Consider the following 7,367-nt stretch of genomic DNA (forward strand, 5'->3'; position numbering starts at 1 on the left):
AGAACTAAAATCAGTACCAACTCGAACTCTGAATGACCGATAGAACAGGAACTGGCGGATAAAAATCGGGAGTGGGCCCCGAAGACCCCACTGATGAAGGGTAAGTAAGATGTGATGGCGCCAGGCCGTGTCATAGGCCTTGCGAAGGTCAAAAAACACTGCAACCAAATGGCGGCTGGTAAGGGAACAATAGATCCTGAGATTCGAGGACCCAATAGGGCGGACGGGCTACTATCTGTTCAAGAAACTTATAAACAACATTGGTCAAGCTAATTGGCCGATAGCTGTCAACAGATAGGGGGTTCTCACCAGGCTTAAGGACAGGAACCACAATGCTATCCCTCCACTGAGAAGGGAAATCACCCTGGAGCCAGATACGGTTAAACACCCGAAGATGAGGTTGCCGTTGTGGAGCACTGAGATGTTGAAGCAGTTGGTTATGAATGGAATCTGGGCCAGATGCCGTAACATGAGAAGAAGATAGAGCAGAAAGAAATTCCCATTCAGTAAAAGGTTCGTTGTAAGATTCTGACTCACAAGGGGTGAAACATACGGTGAGAACTTCAGCCCGCTGTTTTTGGTGAAGGAAAGCAGCTGGATAGGAGGCTGACGCTGATGCCACTGTGAAATGGGTCGCAAGATGTTCTGCAAGAACTAATGGGTCCGTACAAAGGCCATCTGGGAGGTGAAGGCCTGGGAGGGTGGACTGCCGATGGCAACCTTGGAGAGAGCAAAGTGTAGCCCATACCCGTGACAGAGGGACAGTAGAACCAAGGGAAGAAACGAATCGTTTCCAACATATCCGCTTCCTCTGTTTGATTAAATAACGGGCTTTAGCGCGGAGGCGTTTAAAGATAGTAAGGCTGGCTACGGATGGGTGCCTCTTAAAGTGTTGCAAAGCTCGACGGCGATCACGGATGGCAATGGCCGTACTCCACCATGGGACTAGCCGGCAACGAAATGGCCCACATGAGCGCGGGACAGTGTAGTGGGACGCGAAATTGAAGCGTCACCCATCCACCAGTGTCAGCCCAGTTTGCAGGTGAATATAAGTTTAATTTAGTTTTGTTTATGTATTTTGTAATATTTGTAATGGTTGTGAATTGTCTAAAGTTTTGTATTTATTTTTTATGTTTCATGTACGGAGAGGGCGGCGCAACGAACGGAGACAGCATCTTCGCTACCGGGACCAGAGAGAAAATTGCTGGCCACTATACGTCGCGGGTCGACAGCCAAAGAGCAACAGAAGACCCTGAAACCGAGTTGTTGCGTCGTGCTTCTAAAAATCAAATAATCGAGAATTTGTAATGTTTTGTGCAACAAGGATATCATAGGAAGTTTAATCTTATTGAAAATGTTAGTTTTGTCTCGTCAAGGCTCAGGTTCACGTCTGTATGTAGGAAGATAATACACTAGTGGATGCTAATAAAGTTGAAATACGTGTTCCGAGGATTTATCTACGAAGAATTATGTGAATGAATTAGTAATATATTTGACAAGATTATTGAATTATGACAGCGTTCATCGCGACTTTGAATCTCAAAAAGTTTATTCAATGTGGTCCTAATATCAATTAAATCAGATAACGTGTATCAATATAATTTCTGAGGAGAAACAAACAACATCTAAAATTGAAAAAGTTTACGCAAATCAATTGGCCCGAGTGACGTAATTCTGCGCATACGACTCAAATGATGTTTTACAGTTTCGTTCAAGAACCATTCTGAGACAATTTAAAAAGAATATAAATAATTTTGAAGTGGGTTGTAACTGACGTAGGTGACAAAGTCTACACATGGTCATATGTCGAAAGAAAATCATTTATAAGAAACTTACGTCGTTACACTACAACAGCAAGGATAGACACGTCACGTAGGACGTCATCAATACAACCCGACAAAGAGGGAGAAAACACGACCTGTGCAGTGTATAGAGGCCAATCGGCACGTTGGAAAGACCAGCGAGCTAACCTCTCCATCGGGGAGCCGGAAGGGAGCGAGATAATCAACGGGAAATGGTCACTATCACAAAGGTCGTCGTGTGGCGACCAGTGTAATGAAGGGAGGAGAGAGGGAGAAGAAAGATCAATGGGAGAAAAGGTACCATGACCAGCACTGAAATGAGTAGGGGAGCCATCATTAAGAAGGCACAGGTCGTGGTCTGCAATAAATTGATCTATAAGAAGACCTCGTCTAGATGGAAAGGCACTGCCCCACAAGGGATGATAAGCATTAAAATCCCGAAGGAGGAGGAAGGGAGGAGGAAGTTGCTGAAGAAGGGCAGTTAAGGCAGCAGGTGTAAGAGTCCTGTCAGGAGGGAGATATACACTCCTGGAAATGGAAAAAAGAACACATTGACACCGGTGTGTCAGACCCACCATACTTGCTCCGGACACTGCGAGAGGGCTGTACAAGCAATGATCACACGCACGGCACAGCGGACACACCAGGAACCGCGGTGTTGGCCGTCGAATGGCGCTACCTGCGCAGCATTTGTGCACCGCCGCCGTCAGTGTCAGCCAGTTTGCCGTGGCATACGGAGCTCCATCGCAGTCTTTAACACTGGTAGCATGCCGCGACAGCGTGGACGTGAACCGTATGTGCAGTTGACGGACTTTGAGCGAGGGCGTATAGTGGGCATGCCGGAGGCCGGGTGGACGTACCGCCGAATTGCTCAACACGTGGGGCGTGAGGTCTCCACAGTACATCGATGTTATCGCCAGTGGTCGGCGGAAGGTGCACGTGCCCGTCGACCTGGGACCGGACCGCAGCGACGCACGGATGCACGCCAAGACCGTAGGATCCTACGCAGTGCCGTAGGGGACCGCACCGCCACTTCCCAGCAAATTAGGGACACTGTTGCTCCTGGGGTATCGGCGAGGACCATTCGCAACCGTCTCCATGAAGCTGGGCTACGGTCCCGCACACCGTTAGGCCGTCTTCCGCTCACGCCCCAACATCGTGCAGCCCGCCTCCAGTGGTGTCGCGACAGGCGTGAATGGAGGGACGAATGGAGACGTGTCGTCTTCAGCGATGAGAGTCGCTTCTGCCTTGGTGCCAATGATGGTCGTATGCGTGTTTGGCGCCGTGCAGGTGAGCGCCACAATCAGGACTGCATACGACCGAGGCACACAGGGCCAACACCCGGCATCATGGTGTGGGGAGCGATCTCCTACACTGGCCGTACACCACTGGTGATCGTCGAGGGGACACTGAATAGTGCACGGTACATCCAAACCGTCATCGAACCCATCGTTCTACCATTCCTAGATCGGCAAGGGAACTTGCTGTTCCAACAGGACAATGCACGTCCGCATGTATCCCGTGCCACCCAACGTGCTCTAGAGGCTGTAAGTCAACTACCCTGGCCAGCAAGATCTCCGGATCTGTCCCCCATTGAGCATGTTTGGGACTGGATGAAGCGTCGTCTCACGCGGTCTGCACGTCCAGCACGAACGCTGGTCCACCTGAGGCGCCAGGTGGAAATGGCATGGGAAGCCGTTCCACAGGACTACATCCAGCATCTCTACGATCGTCTCCATGGGAGAATAGCAGCCTGCATTGCTGCGAAAGGTGGATATACACTGTACGAGTGCCGACATTGTGCATGCTCTGTTGCCTGTGTCTATGTGCTTGTGGTTCTGTCAGTGTGATCATGTGATGTATCTGACCCCAGGAATGTGTTAATAAAGTTTCCCCTTCCTGGGACAATGAATTCACGGTGTTCTTATTTCAATTTCCAGGAGTGTAGATTGCAAACTCTGACCGCAGAGTCTAAGTGAACCCTAACAGCAACCGCTTCCAATGTAGTTTGAAGAGGAATCCACGTGCTAGCAATGTCTGTACGGACCAAGGTACAAACGCCACCAGAAGCCCGCAGGGGTCCGACCTGATTTCGACAGAAAACACGCAACCCACGAAGCGTCGGTGAGTGAGCATCAGTAAAATGAGATTCCTGGAGAACCACACAAGCTGCAGAGTAGGACGAAAGAAGGGATTTCAATTCCTGAAGGTGACGATAGTATTAATTACAATTCCATTGTAGAACCACAAAACGATGGTTTAAATGGGGGGTGAAACGCTAAAGCCAGTCATACCGCCCGGTCCCCACCCGTCACCGACAAGGAGGGGGCGACATCAATGAACGACAGGTCAGAATCCGGTTGTGAAGTCGGGGAAGGGACCTCTGGTGACACCAGAGGCTCTTTGTCCCGGGACTTATGTTTCTTCTTCTTTTCAGGCTGAGATCGAGGAGGGCTGTGTGGCATAAAGGAGCCAGCTGCAGCAAGATCAGGAACAGAAAGAGAGCAGGCGACCTGGGGGCTGACAGACCGCGGCTCTCGCGGTCATCGCGCAGCAGCAGACCTTTGGCCTGGAAGGTGCCGGGAAGAGGCATCCCGGGAGAGGCGCCCTTGACCTGCAGACGCCGAAGGAGTGGGACACTTCTCCGGCTGGGGAGGGGGAGCAGCGCCCAGAGGAGAAAATGTGGGAGCCGCAGGGGTGGGGGGGAGGAGAGGGGACCGGGATGGGGGTAAGGAAGAGGGAGGAAGGGGTGAACATGTAACCAAGGCGTAACTAGATGTCATGGACACAGGGTGAAGACGTGTGTATTTATTACGGGCCTCTGTGTAGGTTAAACGATCGACGCACTTATACTCCTGTATCTTCTTTTCCTTCTTATATACTAGGCAATCTGGTGAACGTGGAGAGTGACTACCATGACAATTTACACACACGGGAGGGGGAACACAGGGACTCCTCTCATGGAGTGGACGTCCACAGTCACCACAGAGAGGGGCCTGTGAACAGCAGAAAGACTTGTGTCCAAATCGCAAATACTTAAAACACATCATAGGAAGTGGGATGCACGGCTTCACATCACATCGATAAACCACAATCTTAACTTTCTCAGGAAGGGTATCCCCTTCGAAGGCCAGGATAAAGGCACCAGTATCAATGCAATTGTCTTTAGGACCCTTCTGAACACGCTGAACAAAGTGAACACCCCGCCGTCCGAGATTGTCCTGAAGTTCCTCATCAGTTTGAAGGATGAGGTCCCTGTGAAAAATCGCACCTTGTACCATATTTAGAGACTGGTGAGGGGTAATGGACATGGGAATTGTGCCAAGATGGGTACAGGCACGAAGGGCCGCAGATTGGGCAGCTGAAGCAGTTTTGATCAGCAACGAACCCAACCGCATCTTGCTCAGGGAGTCCACTTCGCCAAACTTGTCTTCAATGCCACAAAGAATAAAGGTTTGGTATTGGTGAAAGTATCTCCATCAGTCCTGGTGCAAACTAGATAACGGGGGAAAGGTTTCGCCGCTAGCCCACGGGCCTGACCCTCTTCCCAACGGGTAGCCACAGCAAGGGCCGTCTGGCACGGCGGCCATTGCCGGGAGTTCCGATGCTCCAAGATGACGAGCAACCACTCCAAGGCATGCATGAGGAGGTCACAGCTCAGGTATCAGAAGTGTGATCCCTGTGTGTTCAGGGGGCTCAACCAAAAGGGTACATAGCGACCCCACCACACGGGCTGGCTACCGTGCTGGCTATGCACCCTAGCATCAGACAACGACGTGAAAGAAAAGGTGGAATGTACTAGGAGGGCGCACGTCGGAGACACTAGGTAAGGTGCTCTTCCCCAAATGGCTCACACTATGGAAGAGAAATTTTGGAATGGAGGTCAAACCCCAGAGGGGAACCAAGGAATGCCAAAATGAGGAGATGATTACGCAACAAAACCGAATTGTAAAACCAACAGAACCAGGAGGATAGTGGGGGCCAACATAAGCAAGGACACCAAGAGAGGGAGAGGAGAGGGCGTCGGGAAAGGAGCAAGGGGGGGAAAGGAGGGAAAGGGAAAGGAAATGCAGCCCTGGAGAGAAAGAAGGCTGCAATAGCTCAGGGCCCCGTGCTCGCCACGCACATATCCCCAAAGAGTTGTGGACCCCCTGGGGGGCTGCTCCTGACTCCTAGAGACACTGTTTTAAGGCATTCAGTTTTACTTCTGATCTGATTTTATTAATATTTAATGTCGTGATCGTATAGGTCTGTGACATAATGACAGTACGTTGTAGAGGTGGAGGGAGCAAATGTCTTTAAAGGTCATTGAATTGTATTCTTGCGTCTTCGTTGTTACTTTTTTTCCGCACAGTATTTACATTCGGTTGCACTCGGATCCTGGGTCGGACACTGGAGCACCTCTGCAGCCGGCGGCGTGGGAGGGTCTCGGGTGATGTCAAGCTGCTCTCCCGGCACATCTCGCACTCGTCGATTCCTCTGGCGAGCGATCAGCTGAGCCATCACTTGCACTGTCAGCCTGTTTGGCAACACTCGCTGCCCGAAGCTGTTTGTTGTCACCGATAGACTCAGACTGTTGTGTTTGTATACCCTCGTGGTTGGTTCTGAGCACTATGGGACTTGAGATCTGTGGTCATCAGTCTCCTAGAACTGAGAACTACTTACACCTAACTAACCTAAGGACATCACACACATCCATGCCCGAGGCAGGATTCGAACCTGTGACCGTAGCAGTCGCGCGGTTCCGGACTGCGCGCCTAGAACCGCTAGACCACCGCGGCCGGCACCCTCCTGAAGTTGATGACATTCCGGATGTTTAGAGTCCTGAATCGGAGCGGCTGCCACGTGATGTGTATCGTATGCGGCCGGAGACACTGTTTGTATACTATCACCACGGTCTTTCTGTGTGTACTTCCAGCAGGAGCTTAAGCCACACATACTTGTTGGTCTGCCTGAGTTTGCTGTTGCGGAAGTTCTGAAGCACCAGCCAGCGGTAACTGCACAGCTTCAACGGAACTTGGAACCAATTGGAAACTAATATGGATCACCCAGAGTGGAATGACAGCTTGATGTTTGTGTTTGACGGCAGTTGTTCACGACCCAAGTTTTACAAAATAGAGCGATTCCTCGATGAAGAAGTAAATTACCTCCCGCCAATATCGGTGGGATCCACTTGTCGGTTGTTAGTGGTACAGTATATAACAAAATGCGCAACCCCGAATTGTGTGAGAAAATCGTCGAGTCATGTGGCGGTACATTCAAATTTCGACACAGTGACAGAAATGTGGGTCAGGTGACCGTTGTCCACGTCGGGCTTGGAATTCTCACCGTCAGGATCTTCGCATTGCCTTTCGAAATAAGGGCGGACCAAATCAATGCATCTATTAAGTCCTACGGTAAAATAATCAGCAACGTTGCCGAAAAGTGAGTCTCGTTCCACACGTACCTTGTCTTGAATGGTGTGCAGCAAATAAAACTCGAATTGCAACGACATATTCCCTCATGCCTAACGATTTGTGGGTACAGGTGATAATCCTGTATGAACGGCAGCCAAGAACATGTTCA

This window comes from Schistocerca piceifrons, chromosome 3 (genome assembly GCF_021461385.2).
Source record: "Schistocerca piceifrons isolate TAMUIC-IGC-003096 chromosome 3, iqSchPice1.1, whole genome shotgun sequence".
NCBI classification, from domain to species: Eukaryota; Metazoa; Arthropoda; class Insecta; order Orthoptera; family Acrididae; genus Schistocerca; species Schistocerca piceifrons.